At 38.3% G+C, this 22503-nt stretch overlaps 1 protein-coding gene and 1 pseudogene across 1 annotated transcript in view; one reads left to right on the top strand and one right to left on the bottom strand.

The window, feature by feature from the left end:
• Positions 1 to 22503, top strand: part of SLC9A9 (solute carrier family 9 member A9) — a 586828-nt gene that overhangs the window by 210880 nt on the left and 353445 nt on the right. The gene's annotated exons all lie outside the window — the stretch shown is intronic.
• The window catches only part of LOC126947670 (ubiquitin domain-containing protein 2-like), a 36711-nt pseudogene continuing 31325 nt past the window's right edge, over positions 17118 to 22503 (bottom strand).

Raw genomic sequence — 22503 nt, 5'->3', positions numbered from 1 at the left:
TCAGCCCCGTAACTTAGAACTTGCTTTGCTCATGTCAAGTCATGCATGACAAACTGGCCTACCAAAAATAGATAAAAGAAATCCATGTTGACGGTGTCTTATCTCAGTTCCAATGTACTTTAATTTATTGGTGTATAAGTCAGATGCAAGTGATGAAAGTGACAGAAACCGAATTCAAATTAGCTTCAGCAAAATTTGTTCATTGGCGTGTTTAACAGGGATTGAGCTGACTCTGGACATGCCAGGCTTAAGACTTCAAGCATGGCTGTCTATCCTTTCTTTTTCTCTATTGGCCCCGATTGCCTCTGAGTGCTAGCCTCATTCTTTCATGGTGCAAATAGATGGCTTACTCTAAAAAGCAGGAGAAGGTGACTAATGGCATGTCCAGGCTTACTTTTTCTTTTTCTTTTTTTTAGCTCAAAATAACATTTCATTCTCCCAATATTTGCATATCAGTCATGAAGATTCCATTTGCCTCTGCTTGTATCAGGAGATCACCCGTAGGCCAATCACATAATACTCAAAGGGAATTGAACAAGGTAACTGGTCAGATCTGAGTCACATTCCCATCCCTGTGACTGGTGACATGGAATCCATTATTGGAAGAAAGTGGTTGGAGGACAAGTAAGAATAATAACATCCATATTTCATGATCCTAGAATGTTCAGAACATGGTGGATTAAAATGATAGGCCCTATGCACTAAAAACTCAAAGAAAGGCTTTATTTTAAAAAGCAAACATTACTAACTGTAGAGTTGATTTTGAAGGAGAGAAAAGGAAGTTCTCCAAGTGTGAGAAACAAGGGAAAAATCACAGCAAGAGTGGGAAGCTGCCACTGTCAGTGGCCGTGTGATTTTACATAGCATATACTGCCCAGAGGTTTTGGAGCTGGAATCCCATTTCCATATGGAAATCAGAACCCTGTCTAAATGTTCACTCACAGTAATACATCTTGAGCAAAGCTCTTTGAATAAGGCCTGCAATTTCAAAGTGTTCCTTCAGTCACACAGACTGTGTAGAGCAGCCTTAAGAAATAGCGATGAAACTTGCCATCTATCTGGAATGTGAGAAGTCAAAATCCCTAGCCTGGGCAGTTGTGATACAGGAAATGTAAGCCAATAAATTAACGTGGAGAGTTTTCAGGACTATTGAAACAACTGCCCCAGCCATATCCCCTCTTCCTATTTCCAAATACACTGAAACTGCCCTGAAGTGATACTTTCACATCCCAGGTACATAGAAATCCCACTTAAGAAACACAATCTTTTCTGAAAATGAGCTCACAATAAAAAATGTACAAGCCACAAAGAGAATAACTCCACCATGTTGAGTAAAGGAAGGAAAGAAAGGAGATAAGCAAAACAAAAGTAAATCAGAAGAACAAGCACCCTAAAGAACTAAACAAAAAAATACGAAACTATGAGAAAGACTATCAAATGAGCACACTAAAAAGACTAAAGAGGTAAATGGCGGAGTGGGGAAAAATCAGAAAAGAATGGGATAATAGGAAAAAAAGAACTTTTCAAAATGAAAAGTGCAAATATTGACATTAAAAACTAAAGGGAATGACATAAATGTCATATTAAACCCACCGATGAAACAGAAAATAAAGTTGACAAATGGCCCGGCATGTAGTAGAGATAAAAAAATATGAAAGGCTAGTTAAGAGATATGGAGTATAGCACTTTTTAAAAATCCAGAATTCATCAATAAAAATCTCAAAAGGACGGCCGGGCGCGGTGGCTCAAGCCTGTAATCCCAGCACTTTGGGAGGCTGAGATGGGCGGATCACGAGGTCAGGAGATCGAGACCATCCTAGCTAACACGGTGAAACCCCGTCTCTACTAAGAAATACAAAAAACTAGCCGGGCGACGTGGCAGGCACCTATAGTCCCAGCTACTTGGGAGGCTGAGGCAGGAGAATGGCGTGAATCCGGGAGGCGGAGCTTGCAGTGAGCTGAGATCCGTCCACTGCACACCAGCTGGGGCAACAGAGCCAGACTCCGTCTCAAAAAAAATAAATAAATAAATAAATAAAATTCAAAAGGAGAAACTAAAGAGAATTGAATTGTGGCAATATTTTCAAATGATAATGGTTGATAATTTTCCCAAATTAAAGAGATAAATGGAAACATCACATTATGTCTAGAACAGGATAAATTAACACTAATTCACATTCAAATACATTACAGTTTTTAGGTTTATTTTGTTGTGTTTTTAATTTTAAAGGGTCTATTTGAGGAACAGTGAGTCATGAATCAAGCAGCCCCAGACCTCAAGTGATTGAGCCTTCACCTGGAGGAGGGGAAAAGCTTTATAAGATATTTGAGGAAGCAAGACAAAGAAAACATTTGATTGATTATTGTTGTGAAATGTGAGATCACCAAAGAGAAAGAAGAAATTTTAAAAGCAACCAGAGAGGAGAGATGGTTTATTTCCAATAAGGATTGCTTACACTTACTTACAATTTGGATGGCAATAGTTTTCTCATTGGCAACAATAGCTGCTTAGCTGCTAGAGGATAGAGAAATAATAGGTTCAAAGTATTGCAGGAAATTTATTGACAGTCCAGGTTCTAAATTCAACTAAAATATCATTTAAGAATAAGATTAATACATTTTCAGGTACTTCACCACTCATCAATGATAGGATTTCTGAAGAATATGATTGAGTAGAAATAGGAAACTAAACTCGGAATAAGGGAGAAGCAAGGAGAGTTGAGCAGAGAAATTGGCAGAAACATTCATGAATCTAATAAGGAATGACTATGACAATAATAGTGATGACAGTTAATGGGAGTGGCGGCCAAAATAAGTTAGAAACAATTACTCATAATCCACTACAACATTTAAAGATGGGGGACACTGAATGGTCATGGAGGGAGAAATAATGTGTATAAAGAAAGTGGGGGGAAAGTGGAGACACAGCAAAAGACCTGTTTATTAGAGCAATCCAATTTTCACTCCAATAGCTACCTTCACCAGAATGCTTCTCAAAATGATGCAAAAAACTGTGACAACAGATAATCCTTTTTAATTTGGTAAGGAAATGCTGAAATCAGTTTATATCTGCTATGAGACTGTAGGTAGTCCTTAACAATTTCAGACTGTGCAAAGAATACCTATTTATTAGGAAACTGGTAAAGTATCTTCCTCAGGGCCCCTCCATTTTTCTCTCCAGAATTTTAGGCTCTCTTCTTTGTGGATTTGGTGTTTCCAATTGTGGACATGTCATGTTCTCTCTGGAGGCTCTCCTTCATCTTTCACTTTGTCTTCCTAGTTTCTCTTACTCTGTTCTGACATCCTCATGTTCTCTTATTGTCAGATTTACAACCCACACTAGGAATCCACCTGTTCAGTTCTCTCCGGTTTCTGGGGAGAAGTTACCTCTGTGGGTGGTACACAAGGGACATTTTCTGCCACCTCAGCTGTTGTTATGCTGTGTAATGGAGATGCTCTAAAAATCTTTCTTTATGTGCACAGATGACTTTGAGATGATTTTTCTGGCAACAAATCAGTTTTATTTTGTTTTGTTTTGTTTTGTTTTTGAGACAAGGTCTCGCTTTGTTGCCTAGGCTGTAATGCGGTGGCACAATCTTGGCTCACTGCAACCTCCACCTCCCAGGTTCAAGGGATCCTCCCACCTCAGCCTCCTGAGTAGCTGGGACCACAGGCGCATGCTACCACACCAGGCTAATTTTTGTATTTTTTGTAAAGACAAGGTTTCACCATGTTGCCTAGGCTGGTCTGGAATTCCTGGGCTCAAGCAATTGCCCCGCCTTGGCCTCCCAAAGTGCTGGGATTACAGGCATGAGCCACCATGCCCGGCCTAAAATCAGTTTTGAGAGAAAGTTGGAGAAGGTAATTCTGTCTTCTGCTATATATCATCACTCCGTCATAGTAGCTCCTCATTCATTTTATTCCCTTGTTTGAAATGTTATCTCTCTAGTTTGGAGTGCCCAGTGATGGTTTCTAGTCTGGGCCCAATATAGCCAGCCATGTACTAAGAGAATGACTTGCACTAAATACAATACACATGAGGCAGAAGTGGAACAAAGGTGCTAACATAATAAACTAAGAAATTACAGGGCCAGGCACAGTGGCTCATGCCTGTAATCTCGGCACTTTGGGAGGCCGAGGCAGGTGGATCATGAGGTCAGGAGATTGAGACCATCCTGGCTAACAAGGTGAAATCCCGTCTCTTCTAAAAATACAAAAGAGTAGCCAGGCATGGTGGCAGGTACCTGTAGTCCCAGCTACTCAGGAGGCTGAGGCAGGAGAATAGCGTGAATCCGGGAGGCAAAGCTTGCAGTGAGCCAAGATTGTGCCACTGCACTCCAACCTGGGAGACAGAGCAAGACTCCATCTCAAAAAACAGAAAGAAAGAAAGAAAGAAAGAAAGAAAGAAAGAAAGAAAGAAAGAAAGAAAGAAAGAAAGAAAGAAAGAAAGAAAGAAAGAAAGAAAGAAAGAAAGAAAGAAAGAGAGAGAGAGAGAGAGAGAGAGAGAGAGAGAGAGAGAGGGGGGGAGGGAGGGAGGGAGGGAGGGAGGGAGGAAGGAAGGAAGGAAGGAAGGAAGGAAGGAAGGAAGGAAGGAAGGAAGGAAGGAAGGAAGGAAGGAAGGAAGGAAGACAGACCCAGGGACTAGAATATCCATGCTGGTATGATCAGTTCATTTTCTTTCTATTGTCAAGGTACCTAAGAAGATGAATTATAATCAGCATCCACTTTATTAATTCACCACAGAAAATTACTGTCATCTGGATTTCAAGTACTCCAAACACCACATGATAAAAGCAGCCTTTCCCGTAGGCAGGCCTGCATATGAAAGCAAATAATATCAGAGGGTTGTATGGTAAACCCACAAAGGGACAGATGAAGGGTAGACTGATGTGTCAGATGTTTATCCTCATCCTTCACACAAAAGCTGTTGTTTATCCAATGGGTCTTTGAAATTTTGAAGTGCTTGGTAATGACCTCCTAAATCCATACCAACATTCAGGATAATTAAAAACTACTCACTTTTAGTAAGATGATAAAATCTGGCCCTCTCAATACTACACAAAGCTGGGAAGAAGACTAGCAGTGTTTGATTCTGTGATTCTTTTATGACTACCCAATCCTTTTTCTAATTAATACAGTGTACTTTTGTCATGATGCATCAGTGTCATTTGTCTCTATCTAATGTCCTTTAATATCTGGTCGGGGTTCATAGTGATTCCCTCTCATTCCCTCTGTTGTAACTGGTGGCATGAATGCCCATGCTGGTGCCTACTAACAGATAGTAGTTGATAGCTAGGCATCAGGCTGTCTATGAGAAGAACCAATCTTGACTTCTGCCTCATGCAAGGAAAGATTTCCAAAGGTTGCCACACTCATTTCTAATAACATAATCTAAACTACTGCATATGAAGCTTTTGGGTCAGAAGTCAAAAGAGTTAAAGGAAGCTGTGGCTCTCACTTCAGGGGTTGGAGGGTGGGTGCAGCTAAACAAAAAGACAAAACTCTATAAATAGTTTCAGGAGCTCTGAATTAAGAATATTTCATCTGAAGACATATTTTCTTTCTAATACACTTAAACCTGACTTCTCATTCTGAACAACCAAGAAAATGTCTTTTATTTCAGGTGACCAAGTCTGAGTTTTTTCTAAGAAAAACTTTCCAGAGAACAAGGGGCCAAATCAATATGCAATAATAATTTTGGTCTAAATTAAAAGCTCTCTCTTGGCCTGGAGGATATAATCTGTTCATATTACTTGAGCTTTGTAATGAATTTCCATGGTAGGCTTATTGCCAGTTTTATGTGGGCTCTGCCTTACTGGGGAATGGGATACTTAGGGACTCTGATTAAAACCTTGGGAAAGAGCAGCTGTTCAGCAATAAAGGGTAAACTCTGGGCCCATTTTTCTGTGCCTGACTGCAGGGCCTGACACTCTTGCCAGCTATTGGAAGATAAATGAACTGTCTTTGAATGCCCAGTTCCTTGTTAATAGCTTTAAAATATTGGTTGTTTATGGGAAAGAAGTCAGGAGCTCTTATCAATTTTCCTGCCCCAGGGGTCCTCAAATATATCATTTTTCCCATTGCCAGAATGGCAGGCAGTATTGAAGGAAAAAGGAAGAAATTCTTTCACCATTTAGATGTTCTTCATGGATTAATAGCAAGAGTTTCTCATTTCAAAAGTTAGAGTGAATGTCCACTAATTATTAGATGAAATGACTCACATAGAACTTAGACTCCCCTCTTCCTGGCATTATCCTGCAGTATCAGAATCATAATGTAGTTTCATCTGTTTTTTCTAAAGGCAATTAATTCAAATTGGATATATGAAAGTCAAATTCTAAAGTCTGTGCCAAATGGCTTATTTTCAGAATGGCAGTTGAATGGTAAAATTTGATCTAATGATGTTAAGGTGAGCATGTGATAGTTCGGGCCATTAAATTAAATTCTTACCCTAATATGTTTTGAGGTTTATCCTTTTTCATTTTTACCCCCCATTCCCATTCTTACGCACCTACTTTGCTTTTTATGGAGCGCAGAAAATCTTCTTGGCAGAGTTAATTCTTACTTACGTAACAGTTGACTATTTAAATTTTCAGACTTTGTTTATTGTTCTTATAGTTGTTCACTTTTTGCCTTTTCATTAGCATATTTATAAGAAAAAGTTATGAAAAGTAGAAGAATATACCCATGTATGCAGCTGACTTTCTTTTCATTAGTAATTCTAATAAAAGTTTTCATGGAAAAACTTTAATCTTAGAACACACCTCAGATGTGGATAGTGTGTGTTTTACTTCTCCATGGAGAAGTAAAGGTTGGGTTGGCAGTCTGGATTCTGACTTTATTATTTACTCATTTTATATCAACGAGCAAGTCAGCCAACCTCTTTAAGTTGGCTTTCTCATTTCATCAAGATGGCAGCTTTAGTATACATATCTATCCTCACCTTTAAAAAATAAAAATCTGTTGAGATTTTAGATGTGTGTGGCGCTAAAGCTATAGATTTTGAAAGCAGATAAGATCAACTTTAAGGGGAAACAACACTATAGAAAACTAAAGCCCAAAACATATATAGTTACTAAGGTCAATATAAATGGCTATTATATCTACAAAACAGGGATAAGCTGAAATTTGAAATATAAATCATAGATATTTAAAATAGGAAAATCCATATTTATCAAAGGCTTTGTTCAGTTTTTAAATTCTTTTTTCTTTATTTTTGTTTGACTGGGTTAATTTAAAAGATATGTATTCAAGCTCTGAAATTTTTCTGCTTTGTCTAGTCTATTGTTAAAGCTTTCAGCTGTACTTTGTAATTCCTTCTGTAAATTTTTCATTTCCAGAGTTTTGGGCTTTCTTTAAATATCTATCTCTATAGTAAATTTTTCATTCATATCTTGAATTGTTTTTCAGATTTCTTTGTATTGGTTTTCAACTTTCCCTTGGATCTCATTGAACTCCCTTATGATCCATGTTTTGAATTCTTTATCTGTCATTTTAGAATCTTCATTTTGGTTGGGATCCATCACTAGAGAGCTAGTGTGATCCTTGAGGGGTGTTACAACACTGTTTTTTCATGGTGCCAGAATTCTTACGCTGGTTCCTTCTTGTCTGGAGAAACTGTCACTTCTTATTTTTGAATTTACATTCATTTTAATGGGATTTTATTTTTCCCCTTGAAGGTGTGATTGTTGCGTATGTTGGGTAGGGTCATTTGGCTTTGCTAATTTGTGATCCTGGGGATGGGGGCTAAGGCTCTGTATGAATTCCTTGGTTATAGATAGCCTTAGTGTAGTGGCTTGCTCAAATACTGCTTGTTTGTAGGTTATAGTAGTGGTGTACTCTGCATGTTGTCAGGCTCACCGTCTCCTGCAGAGATGGGGAAGTAGAGGTCTCAGGAGATTATCTCATTCCCCAGTGCTTTGTACTTCTGTCTATTCTCACTTATAAATGGGAGCTAAATAATGGGTATACCTGGACATAAAGAGTGGAATAATAAATAATAGAGACTCTAAAAGGTGGAAAGGTGGAAGGTGATGAGGCTGAAAAATTACCTATTAGGTACAATGTTCATTTGAGTGACGGATAAACTAAAAGCCCAGGCTTCACAACTATGCAATATACACATGTAATAAATCTGCACTTGTACCCCCTAAACCTATAAAAATATTTAAAAATTTAAAACTGGGAAAATCAAAATAAAATACTTAATAGATGAGCTGATATGAATGTCTACTTAGAAAATACAAGAGACTTAAATGGCAAAATATTAGAGAAATCAGAAATCTGGCTAGACAGATGACTGACAGACAAAAATCAATAGCTTTCCAGGACTTCAGCAACAATTAATGATAACATGTAATGGAAAATAGTTTTATTCACAATAACATCTTAAAAATCTAACACAATTAGAATAACATTAAATAATAAATGTACCAGATATCTGAGAAGAAAAATTTTAAATGTAGTAAAGCACCAAAAAGATACCACAAACAATAAGACCTACTATGAGACAGGATGAGGAGATTCAAAATTCAATTCTCCCACAAGTAAACTGTATCTCCAGTGTAAACTCACTTCTAAAATCACAACAAATATTTTTAAGCTGATTCTACAGATCATGTGGAACTTCTGCTTAAGACAGGATAAAATAGTTTTATTCTACTAGACTCCCTGAAAACAAACTAAAACTAAGAAAAACACTGAAAAATAGAAAAAAACATAGCCCTTGAAACAGGAAAGTATTCACAACTCCAAACTATAAACTATGAAATATTTAAGTATGAAATATTGCTGCTGAATAATGTGAAATCTTAAACGAAAGATGGGAAGATGCGGAGCCAAGTCTGTTTCTCTCAGATCTGACAGCACATCACACTACCGAAAGGAGTATCTAATAGTCTGTTTTTTGAGCGCAGTTAAGATCAGGTGGATGGGTCAGGGGCAAATGGAGGAAATAGTCTGACCCCTCAAAACAGCAGCCAAATAGAAATCATGCTGACACATTCTTGTTTCCTAGCCAAGGACTCTGCTGGAGGTTATTTGTATGGAAGAAAAGCAGAAATTTTCAAATTAAAACATAATTCATCCGCAACTTCAGGGGCTTTTCTCTATGCCGCCTCAATTTGAATGCCATAAACTACAAAAGGATGTATTCCTAATAGCAAGGAAATAACAGATTTGGTGACAGATGCTTGAGACAGCCTGTGACAGTTTTAAAACATAGCCCCCAAATTCATTGACACTCCTATCCAGAAATGGATCTGTGCCCCACCTTCAATGTATAGAATATAGAAGAAGGGATGCTGTCCCAGTTTCCAGGTCCAGGCCTTTAGTAACTAGCAGCTTCCACTTCCTCTCGCTTAGAGAACTTACTCTTGGAACCCAGCCACCTTGCTGTGAGGAAGCCAAATCAGTCTGTGGAGAGTTCCACCTGGAGAGGGAGCGACAGCCAGCAAGACTTGCCAGACATGTGGGCGATCCATCTTTGAAGTGGATCCTACAACCCCATTCAAGCTGCCCCAGCTGATACCATGTGGAGCAGAAATGAGCTGGACCCACTGCATCCTGCCCAATTTGCAGAAATGTGAACAAAATAACTGATAGTTATTTTAAGCCACTCAGTTGTGGGGTGGTTTGCTCTGCAACAATGGATAACCAGGACAAAACCCAAATTAAAAGAGCAGTCAGCCTCAGCTTACTCTACCCTATTTCACCCCTTTCCCTGTACTATTATTTAAATAATAGTCAGGCTTTTAAAAAGATGAGTTATAAACAAAAAGGAGGGAGTAGTACATATTCATGAAAACTGCAAAGTAATTTTTTATAAATAACGGAGGGAATTTAAGCCAAAGAAGAGCCCATTATCCCCAAATAAATATACCAAAGTATTTCAGAGAAATTGTAGACAAAGAGTTCTCCATTATTCTGAAGGACTTACAGAAAATATGGATCTCTCTGTCTGTGTCTTTCTATATGTGTGTGTGTGCATGCGTGTGTGTGTGTGTGTGTGTGTGTGTATGTAAAGTCATAAACATCAAGCAAATGCTCTTAAGTATCAAGCAAAAATGTTCGGAGTAAAGATTCAAAATTTTGTAGAAGAGAAGTAAAATAATTAAGGGAGATGAAAAGTGTGCTGGCAATACTCAGGGAAAAAGTTGGAGAGATAAATAAAATCACTAAAGAGACAAAAGACACTCTAGAAGCCGCAAAAATACAATGAACTTCTCTGAAAATATTGTGAAAATATTGTTAAATACATAGAAGATGCATTTGGGGAAATAACACAAAACAAAGTAGAAAAGAACAAAGATATAATGACTCCAGAGAATCTGATATAAATGAATGACAGATAGTTGGATGGTTTTGAAGAAGAAAACACGTGGAAAAATATCATAAGAACATGACGTAAAACAATATTCTCCCGAAACAATGTCATAAATAGATAGACATAAAGGACCCACTAGATTCCAGGAAAGTTTCATTTGGAATCATCAACAGCATAAGATAATCTGAAAAAGTTACTGAATTTCAAGCTTAAAGAAAGGGTTATGGAAGCATATAGGCAGAAAATTCAAGTCACTTACAAGAGCAGAAATAATCAGATTGGCCTTCGACTTGACCACAGTGACATTCAATATCAGAAGATGGAAAGGCAGCACATTTTCACTTCTGAGGGAAAGAATGTGAAACTCAAGCCAAATTGTTCTTCCAATATAAAGGCAACAGATTAGGTGCTTTAATAAATAGTATGGGGCAATGGGCTGTTCCTTTGGGAGAAAAGTTAAATGCCTAATTCACATTATTCCTAAAATGAAACTAGGATTATAGAGCTAAATGTTAAGAAAAACTACAAAAACATTGGAAGCATGTTTTAGAATTTTAGAATATTAACAGTCTTCCTAAATAAACTTCGAATCCTAGAAACAATAAAGAAATAGACAGTATTTTATAGATCTTGTGTGGGTATAGCTATAGATATGTTCAATGTTTTCAAGAATATTTTTGCCAGTATCAGCCAAAATTTTAAATGTGCTCAGTGAAGGTACTTCTAGCAATCTACCTTACAAAATATTTGCTTACATCAACAAAGATATTTATACATTGTATCACTGTAATAACAAAAAAATGTAAATAGTCAAAATGTCTCTAAGAAAGATTAAATATATTGTGCTACATACAAACAACGGCATACTTTGGAGCCTTAAAAAAAATCTATGGCCTAGGCCGGGCGCGGTGGCTCAAGCCTGTAATCCCAGCACTTTGGGAGGCCGAGACGGGCGGATCACAAGGTCAGGAGATCAAGACCATCCTGGCTAACATGGTGAAACCCCGTCTCTACTAAAAGATACAAAAAACTAGCTGGGCGAGGTGGCGGGCACCTGTAGTCCCAGCTACTTGGGAGGCTGAGGCAGGAGAATGGCGTAAACCCGGGAGGCGGAGCTTGCAGTGAACTGAGATCTGGCCACTGCAGTCCAGCCTAGGCGACAGAGCGAGACTCCGTCTCAAAAAAAAAAAAAAAAAAAAAAACAACTATGGCCTGAAAAACCCTCTAAGACATTTTAAGTTAAAAAATGAAGTTTCTGAAAAATGTATAGTGTATAATAGTATTTATATAAAAATTATATCTGTATAGAAATGCATATAAATGTAAGTAAAAGGATTTTACTCTATATACGTTTGCATTGCCTTAATCTTTAAGGCAGAAAATACATTACTCTTTTACTTCTGTAATAAAAAATGATTTAAGAAATAAATGCATTTTTTAATTGGAATGAAATAATCTCCCTGCTCACCTAATAGATGTTGTAAGTTGTATTTACGCTGTATCCTGACCACCTATAACTAGCATAATAGTTGACTCTTTATTGTTAGTAGGTCTCTATCTATTAATGGATGAATGGATAGGAACATAGTAAGAATTCAATGAAAGGATGTTTGTAAAAGGCATAAGGTATTTGTGTGACAGCAAAACTTGACTTTAAGTGATGAGAGTAAAACTCTAGGAATGCATGTGTCTCTGATGCCAGGACAATTGACTGAAAAGTGAAATCTTTCGCCAACCAACCAGTTGTTTAACTGATTAGTTTGGTGACTTGGAACAGGATAGGCCTAACCAGACCTGACAGAGCCCTAATACCCTTGCTCGGAATTGTGTCCATGTTTGTAGAACAGTTACATCCATCTCCCAAACCATAGGAACAGCTTATAAAATCAAACAAATATGAGATTTATCACTTAATGTGTGGACTTCCAAAAATATAATGAAACTTTCCTCTAGCTGCAACCCAAACCTCAAATTTATCATTTATATTATTTTTTCTTTAAGTTCCAAATTACCAACCATGTAATAATGTTCAAGAGGTATTCAATATATGTACCATAAACTTGTCTCAAGAAAATAAATTTCCATAAAATCAAAATTTATTGTTGGGGTGGAATATCTAAGAATTTTGGGGATCAGTTGGGTAATGTTACTGTGTCGTGGTCCAGGATACAAGAAAAGAAGTGATGGGGTCAGTAGGTAAGTGGAGGGTACATTCCCTCCAAAAGTGCCTCAGGTTCAATTTTTATTTTAAAACATGTGATGGCCAAACATAATTGGATATGGCCAGTTGTGACCCCCAGGCTTAATTGCCATAAACCCTCCATTCCATTAGAATCTTTTCATTGTGACCCCCATGCCAGGCCACTCTCCTTTCCACCTTTAGTCTTTTGTGTCTGCTGTTTTGTCAATCAGAAATTCCCTTTAAGTCATCTGCCTCCAAATGGCAATCATTTTGCAAAGCTGAGATCATATTCTACCTTTCGGGCAAACGCTCTCAAGAACTTGCCAGCCACTGATTTTCTCCCCTGAATCCCCAGAGAATGCTTTATTTGGAACCATTGACTCTCAAAGTGAGACAAGGAGTTAAAGTTCTATAATCCAGTCACAGATATAAATGATATCCAATATGATCACATGAGGTTGCTCTGCTTAGATCTGATGATCTCAGGAGAAGGCAGGCAGTTGAGGGGCAACAGGTGCTTCCTTCCACTCATCTCTTGCCTACTTCGCTATATCTTCAAGTCATTCGTTCTGGTCCAGCCTCTGGGAATCATAGAGTCAGGAGCAGCCTATGTGTTGTTGCACCTGCCCAGTATTGACTAGTGAAGTGTTTTTTTAAGAAAAATATAAATTTATTGTCCAAATTTTAAAAAATCAAGAGAACTAACATAAAAATCCAGATTTCCAGTTTCTTTTGAAAAAACTGGAAGATGTAGGAATACTGGGAGACTGTAGATACATCTCCTCTGACAACAATTAAGCTGGCATTAAGAAGTGGCTATCCCTCCCCTTAACCCAGGCACAACACCTCCAAACTGAGCCTAGGGACCATTTGCTATGGAGTATTGAGTTTGAACAGTGGCTTTTTATGAAAGAGATAAGAGGAAAGGCAATATATTTTGTGCTTATGTCTCTATGAAAGAAGGAAATGTGAAAGAGTGAGACTTTCCTCACTCACATTGCATGCCCAACCCCTGTGGAAATTTGAATTTGCCACCTATAATATTGAACAAGAGTACCCTCTCCTTGATATGAAAGTTGTTTAAATAATAGAAAAAGTATAACTATCAAAAAGAATTAAATGTTGTCTCCTATGCAAGTTCCTACTTCAGTTCTATATAAGATAACGTTCTGATTCCCTTCATCATTGTAGTTGCTCTCCTGTGAACAAGTTTACTTCTATATTTTTAAAAGTGCATTAGAATTTTTGACCCAAATCCAGGGATTATTTTTAATCCCTACTAAGTTTTGTTCGGATTTATGCAAGGCACTTGGCCTCTCATCAGTAACTTGTGGATTAATTTGAAGGAGTTAGAGTTAGATGTAGGCAAAATTAAGTAATTGGGTATTGATTTATTTAGCAATAAAATCCAGTGTTTCTAGTAGCTTTGCAAAGAGCTCTATTTAATGATTTATTCTGTTTAATATTTTTACCAGTGACTGAAATCATGGGACAGATTGCAGGCTTGTTAAATTTGCAATTGATAGGAATCTGAGAGTTATAGCAAGTATACTAAATAAAATATCAAGATTCCCAAAATATAGCAACAAGCTGGGAAAATAAACTTCTTGTGTATTTAAAATTAGTTTGACATAACTAGTCTCTGAATTATTAATTATATTTTAATCATCCTACCAGATTTTGTTTTAAACTATTAACTGATAAATAATCTTAGGTAACAGCATTTCCAAAGAAATATACTGTAAGCAAAGTCTATAATATTCAGAAAAAAAATTGGAATATGAATTTATTTTTAAATTTTTTTCAAATGATCAAATTCTAAAAGGAGCTATAAATCAGAATTCCATTTTCTCCCTCAAATTTTCACTTAGTAAACTCAATCCAGGGCCTGAGAGTTAAACTCTGATTATTTTTCCCCATGAACTGCATTATCATTAACAAAATTGATCTTATCTGAAAAATCTCACCGGTAATAGTCAAGGCAGAAAGAATCTACCTTAGCTTCTGTGATAAAAGAAAAGGCTTTGTGCTCTTATCCACAAGAATCATTTCTTCACCCCAAATAAATGGGCATGTTCAAAACAAAAAGACAGTTCACTAAAATGGAAGGTACTTGTGGTTATCTTGCACCTTCTTAGAAGGTGGTTACATTGCTAGGGCAGCTCTGCCATTCTTGAGACACCATCAACCAGACAAGTGGTTGTTCTCTGCTGTTGTTTCTCTGGGTTTTGCCTTTTTTCCCTGCTTAAATGACTTGGTTTAAGGAGTTATTTAAATAAATGTGAAATCTCTATATTTCAATTCACTTCACTTCTCATTGAGTTTGAAGCATCTCCTTGATGAATAACCCAAAGATAATTATTATAAAGGATAACAAAAGGTTATCTCTCAGGTTTTTTTTCTCTTTTTCCCCCAGGCCAAGTTGAGGATAAATGGTTGTTGAATTAACAAAAAATACACATTTTTGTTTTTTCGTTGAGCCTCATATTAGCCACTAAGGAAGTAAATATAATATAATTGGATTATCTTTCGTCTCCTTGCCAAAAATGATTTCTCTGCTGCTGTGTCCTGACATCCTCAACTGATCCTTCAGATTTACAGCTCTAAGAAGACAAGGAGTGCTTCTGTTCTGCTCACCGCTGAATCCCTAGTACCTAATGCCTGGCTCATAATAGACTCTTAATAAACACTTGTTGAGTGAATGAACATCTCAGGGGCTTTAAACATGCTATTCTTTTTGTCTGGAATTCTCTGCCCTCAGTACCACCTAAAACATTCCACCATTCCACCCCCTTCCTTTCCTGGACAGCTCTTTCTCATCTGTCAAATGACAATTTAAATGGAGTGTCTGGGCATGAATTTTGCCAGAGTATTATAGCTAGTAGATCTCTCTCCTTTGCCCCCCACCACACACACACACACACACACACACACACACACACACACACACAGAGGTAGGATTGCCAGATTTAGCAAATAAAAATGTAGGACACCCAGTTAAATTTGAATTTCAGATAAATAATGAATAATGTCTAAGTATTTAATATTGTCAACTCTAAATACAATGCCCCGATCATAGCACTTATCATAATTTGTAATTCTATTTTGTTTACTCATTTATTGTCTATTATTTCCTAACATATTTTAAATTCCATGCCAGTAGGGACAATGTCTGTTTTCCTCACCAACCTATCCCATCGTTCAGCACAGTTGTCTGCACTAGTAGATACTCAATACGTACTTGTTGAGTCAGTAGTTTGGACATCAGATAAGCTGTCAAGCTTATGATTATTAATTGATAAATTATTTGGGTGGACAGACCATTTATTTAGTGGTTCCCCCATGTGGTTACTGATTACAGTCAGTTACAATTTTTAAATATTACCTTATCTCGTCCGGGCGCGGTGGCTCACGCCTGTAATCCTAGCACCTTGGGAGGCCCAGGAGGGTGGATCACGAGACAGGAGATCGAGACCATCCTGGCTAACACGGTGAAACCCCGTCTCTACTAAAAATACAAAAAATCAGCCGGGCGTGGTGGCGGGCACCTGTAGTCCGGGCTGCTTGGCGGGCACCTGTAGTCCGGGCTGCTTGGGAGGCTGAGGCAGGAGAATGGGAGGAACCCGGGAGGCGGAGCTTGCAGTGAGCCAAGATCGCGCCACTGCACTCCAGCCTGGGCGACAGAATGAGACTCCACAAAAAAAAAAAAAAAAAAAAAAAAAAAAAAAAAAATTACCTTATCTCTTGTTGATGTCACCACAAAGGTAAGAGGAAAACAGGGAGATGGTCATAATATACCCCAAAAAGACTAACCAGTTAAATGTCAATAGTGTAGCTCCTCTGCTGTTTGATTTAATCTTTTTGGAAAAAATATATATACTTAACTGAACTACATTATTATTATTTTTGCTTGAGAAGAAGTTTTGTATATATTAATCTAGGAGAAAATAAAACAGTATTGACTATGATATTTTAAATACATATTTAAATACATTCCTTGGACCTGATTCATAGCATCCATAAAATGAGACTGTTGACAAAATGTCTTCTAATTTTATGTTATGTAACTCTGATACCACCAAAGTTTATGCCATAAAATTATTTTGCAGTTCAAAAAATGATTATTCTAACAGAAATAATCAAATATAGTCATTTAAATGACTCAAATATGTCTCTGTAGTTCATCTTACTAACATTAAATATTATAGAGTGAGTGTTTATAATACAGATAGTCTCCAATGTACAATGCTTTGACGTAATGATTTTTCAACTTTACACTATTGTCAACTCTAAATACTAGAGTGTTTACCGACACTCATTCAGTAGGAAACATACTAAGAGTACCCGTATAACCATTCTGTTTTTCACTTTTGGAACAGTATTCAATACATGATATGAGATACTCAACATTCTATTATAAAATAGGCTTTATGGTAGACCATTTTGCCCAAGTGGAGGTTAATGTAAGTGACCCGAGCACATTTAAGGTAGGCCAGGCTAAGCCATGGTGTTCCACTGGTTAGGTGTATATTAAATGCATTTTCGACTTAACTATATTTTCAACTTACCATGGTTATTGGGATGTAACCCCATCATAAGTGGAGGTGCATCTGTACCCTTTCTCTCCTTTTATCCCTCCATCCCTCCATACTCTATCTAGTTGTCCCTTAGGAAAATAGCCTCTGCTCCCTAGTTGCTCACATTCTAAACAAAAGCATGCTCCTTCTCGACAGTTACAGTGAGAAAGCCATATTTTCCTAATGGTGTTTAGAAGGGTAAAATACATAATACATTAAATTAGATAAATGAAATACAATAAATACAGATAGATTAAGTAAATAATGGCCTGCCCTCCTGGCAGCTCACAGTTTAATTGGAGAAGTAAATGTTCACCTCCACCCAAGCTCATTCATTACCAGCTTCCAGCTATTTTTTTTAGCTCTTTGTATTTTATTAATTCTTTGTGTTGGTCTCATTCACAGATGAAATTTTTCACTTGTAATTCCTCAGAACTAAATCCATTCATAGGGAATTCAGAGCAGTGCAAATAAATTTCACACCATAGAGTAGGACATGACAGCAACAATGAAAAGGAGCAGGAGGGGCCTGGGGACCAGCCAATGGGACCAATTCAGTTCTCAACTGGTGTTGGGTTTTGAAAAGGTTGCCTCACTCTCACCTGTACAGCACAGTCCTTTGGGATCTCTGGCTCTTCCAATTTCATTTTGTTAGTGAGAGGTCTACCAGAAAAGAACCACCACTGACTATATAGTTCCACTCCTTTTACTGCGAGTCACTGCCTCTGTATGTGGCATACTGTGTCTGTGCTGCACACCAAAAGTTTGAGGGCTTTGCCTGTGGGAAGATACAAACAGAGCTGACATTAATATCTAGAATTGGGTGGTGGCTGAGGAACGTTCAGAGTCTCTATGTTCTTTTCCTCTGTCATGTTGATTGCTGCTGCCAAGCAATAGATTGGAAGCTGATATCTATTCCCCAGTTCATCATAGCACTCTGTAAGTGCACCATGTATAATGTTACATTTGCACCATCAATGACTGCTTGTGCGAATTCACAATAACTTCTATCAAAAACACGTGCAGCAGCCTTCAAGAAATCCCAAATCTCCTTACAGCCTTCAAAAGCTAGTGCAGTTGGCCGGGCGCGGTGGCTCACGCTTGTAATCCCAGCACTTTGGGAGTCCAAGGCGAGTGGATCACGAGGTCAGAAGTTCAAGACCACCCTGGTCAACACAGTGAAACCCCATCTCTACTAAAAATACAAAAATTAGCTGGGCATGGTGGCGTGCGCCTGTAGTCCCAGCTACTTGGGAGGCTGAAGCAGGAGAATTGCTTGAACCCAGGAGGCAGAGGTGGTGGTGAGCTGAGATCGGGCCACGGCACTCCAGCCTGGTGACAGAGTGAGACTCTGTCTCGAAAAAAAAAAAAAAAAAAAAAAAAGAGAGCTAGTGCAGTCTCCCAAAATTCGACCCTCTTGCTGGTCAGTTGTCTATCTGTCATGGGATAGTAGTCTTTCCTTTGTTGTTTCTCCTTTTTCAAAGGCCGGTTACCACCTAGAGCAACTCTGGTGCCCTCTGAGTTCTCGCTGAGTCTACTTGAGGAGTTGTTCTGGATGCCCATACCCACGTGGGCTCCCTGGTGCTTGTCTACCACCTCCGGGCGCTTTTCTGAGCTCACCACCACAGGGCTCTGCACAGGTGCAATACTCCACTCATCCAACACAGCCCAGCCCCCTGCTGATTTTTAAATTTTAAAATTTATTGAGTGTTTACTATGTGTTAGTACTGATAAGTGATTTACATATCCCAGCTCATTTAATCCTCCCAGCAACTATGCTCTACTTACTTCTCATCCTATTTAATAGATAAGAAAACTGAAGTTCAGGGAGGTTGAACTACTTGTCAAAACCCCTCAGCTAGAAAGTGGAGGAATTGAGGATAGATCAGATATATGGTATATTTTGAAGTGACATAAATGGATTACATGTCAAATGAAATCAAAAAAGTCTTATAAAAGTAGGATTCTCCCTGCAAATGAACAAAAGGACTATAGCATGACTCATGGAGGCAGGGGCTACCAGAAGAAGAAGGATCCTCTCAGCCTCTCACTTCTCTTCTGTGGCTAAGATACAGCTGTGATAAGGGGTTTAGTGGGAGGGTATTCGTTGACCCAAAGACACCCAGGTTGAAGCTCCACCTCTGCCACTTCCTCATATTCCTGGACAAGTTTCTTACCCTATTTGACCTTCAACAAAATACAGGTGCAGCTTCGTGAAAACTTAATGAGATGGGCTCTTTGTAAACTGTAAAATATGATAAAAATGGTATTTATTACTTGGCCTGTTCTGTTGGTGGGACCAGAAGTTGCTGAGATACCGAGAAAGAAAAGGGTACACTCAGTCCTTTTTTAAACTGCTGTCCATGTGGGTGGTCCTCTGGATTCAGCTGGAGAAGAGTGGAGATTAATGAGAGCTAGTTTATCCTCTTACCCAAAGCTATTGTCCTGGTAAAATGAGGATTTACTTGCCTTTCCTCGGGATTGACACAGCATGACACCATGAGATGAATTTTTATCTAGGGCAATGCAAAACATTGTATACATGCATTACACAAAATAAAAGCTTCTGTAAAGATTTTAATATTTGACTGCTATGCATGGAAAATGTGTCTGCATTATGTATACAATGTAAATTTTTGCAAATTTGAAAATCCCATTTTCATCAGACAAGCATAATGGTTCTGGTTTGCTTTGAGTAAGCTTCCTTTTTTCTAAGTATTAGTTAGTGTTTGGAAATGCTTTTTCTTTCTTTATTCCCCCTTACACAAACAGAATTACTCTGCTTAGAGCATTTATGACAAGTTCTCTCAAAAACTGAACCCTGTCTGGGATTTTACTTGAGAAACTATGTAATCTTTATAGTGACAGCATCTTCTGTGTTTTCTTTTTAACCTCCTTGATTTTCCTCTTGTCTTTCAGTTACTCCTTGTGGACATTCTTCGACATCTCTCTACAATATCAGTAAAATACAGGGCTTAGAAAATTGCCTCAGCAGCTCTTCTGAATGAGTTAGATAGAGGTGTGTGGGTTCCTAAAGAACAATACTTTCTCTTCTGTAAAATTATTTTCACTGTTATGATGAGCTTGATTGGGGAAGCTATCCCAATTTTCAAAATGCAGGGTATCATAGTTCTGCAGTCCCTTTGATGTGATGCTCCATGGAAACTGCCAATTCTGTCCTCAGAGGAATGGTCTAAACCCTCTGAGTCTTTCACTAAGCCAAGTAGATAGGAAATTCTATCTGCTTGCTTAATTTCTCCTTCAAATAAATAGCTATTTTGATATTATTTCTGTGTTCATAGATGAAAGTGGCATTTCAATTTTGTAAGGTGATACTTCTTACTGTTAGATAAGAATATCTTTGAAGGCTCATCAGGATCTTTTCATCAGGCAAGAAATATCTCCCCTGTAGTGTATCAAAGGAGGCTGAGAAGAATGGTCATTCTCCTGTCATCGTGCCAGTCTAGTCCTAAGGCCACCTCTCTCTCACCATCAGGAACCACCTTTGGTCTTCTAGACAGTATTAAGAAAGAGTAGGAAGCAGCACATCAATTTTGTACTGTCTTTGAGACCCTGTTGGGTATCTGTGGTTTTCTGCAGTTACCAGACTTTCCAAATCTGGAATGAACATTGGGCCCTGAGACTCCTGACAAAGCCCCTTCTCTCTGCAGCTACCCTAATATTCTACTCCTATTATGGAAGGCTCTGACCATTGGCATCGAATACTTTTCTTTACGCTCTCTTCCAAAGACCCTCTATACTCCTTCAACTTCCGATCTCCAAAGCTCCCAATGTATTTAATATAAAACTCTCCTGACACAAGTTCAATCAGTTGGCCACATAAAGTAGGCCCTATGCATTACTGACTTTAGGACTCTGTTGAGAATTCCCTAAGAGGGCTCAGGAAATGGTCAATATTAATGCTTTTCCTCCCATGGTTCCAGCACTCTGAGATCTCCTACCTGTATCTCAGTCTCAGCTGTGTTCTTGGCTGTCATGCAGATATTCCTAGGATCCATTTTCTCTTTACCTTCACTCTGATACCACTTTGTGGTCTTCCTCGATCCTTTTTGGACTTACTCAAAAGCCTCTTAAGTGATCTCACTGCCTCTGGACTCTCTCCTTTAGTCCATTCTTTATGTTACTATCAGTCTTGTTCTCTAAAAGACCAGTCTTGTCAGGCCAGAGGCCAGTGGCTGCCTGGCATCTCAGGATCAAGTTGAAAGTTCTTAACAAATAATTCCTAGCCCTTCACTGAATCACTACTACCTTTATCTCCAGCCTCTTCAGGAATTTGTAAACTTAGATTCCTACAGGGCTAACGTAGTAGGCTGGGAGAGAGTGGGAAGGACAATGGGAAAATGGAAAGCCCATTCCCCACCTGAAGGCGACTGCTGCTGCTTAGCTCTATCTAATTCTTGCCATGCTGAAAAGTAGGTCCAGAATGGACAGATCTGATTTATCAAAAGAAGTTAAAAATCTGGATTTTCTATGTGAATTCTCCTAATTTTAAAATGTTAAACATATTTTCTTTTAAACTAATAAATGAAAAGAAAATGAGAAGACTAAATAAAGCATAGCAATTAGATGAAGCCCACGGGCCACCAGTGTGCAATCTGCCCCCTGCCTCCATCTATTCTAATCCAGGGTTCAGTCAATATTTTCATGTAAATGGCTAGATGGTAAATATCTTAGGCTTTATGGGCCATAGGGTCTTGATGGCAATTACTTGACACTAGATGTAGTGCAAAAGCAGTCATATGCACTAGGTCAATAAATGAGCATGGCTGGTGTTCCAATAAAACTTTATCTATAACAACAGAATGGATTAGGCTGACTATAGTTTGCTGACTCTTGCCTAATCAAAGTAAGATATCTGATACTTCTCTAGAGACTCCATGTGATGATAGATTCTATCCCTTTACCCAAAGTGGCATTTTCTCCTTCATTCACCTGGCTCATTTCCTAGGCATCCATCATCAAGACTGAATGCAAAAACACCTGTCTTGGAAAACATGCCTGACTCTTTCTAAAGCCCAGCTGTGTTCGGTGCCCCCTTGGCTCCCATTTCATCCTGATCATTCTTCTTATCACACTGTGCTTTCTCTTTTATTTCTTTGTGTCTCTGACTGGAGCATGATCATCTCTCAGGCAGGCACTTATCTAGTATCTAATTTATTGAGCAAAAATGAGCAATTGATAAAAGATACAAGTAAAATTTAGACATCTAATTTAACAATGTCAAACAAGGAATCTCTTCTTTGTCTGTATTTATGAGAAGTTTCTAAGGTGTCACTAAACATCCTTGGGAGAAGCCAGGAAGAGTTGTTAGCCTCCTAGACCAGGATTTATGGAAAGTGAGGTCTGTGCTGGTCTCTGCCAATGACCAGCACTTGGCTGAGTCAACTCTGTTGCCTTCT

Source organism: Macaca thibetana, chromosome 2, assembly GCF_024542745.1.
Source record: "Macaca thibetana thibetana isolate TM-01 chromosome 2, ASM2454274v1, whole genome shotgun sequence".
In the NCBI taxonomy this organism is placed as follows: Eukaryota; Metazoa; Chordata; class Mammalia; order Primates; family Cercopithecidae; genus Macaca; species Macaca thibetana.
The sequence above is the reverse complement of the archived record's forward strand: the minus strand, read 5'-3'. Positions and strand labels throughout refer to the sequence as shown.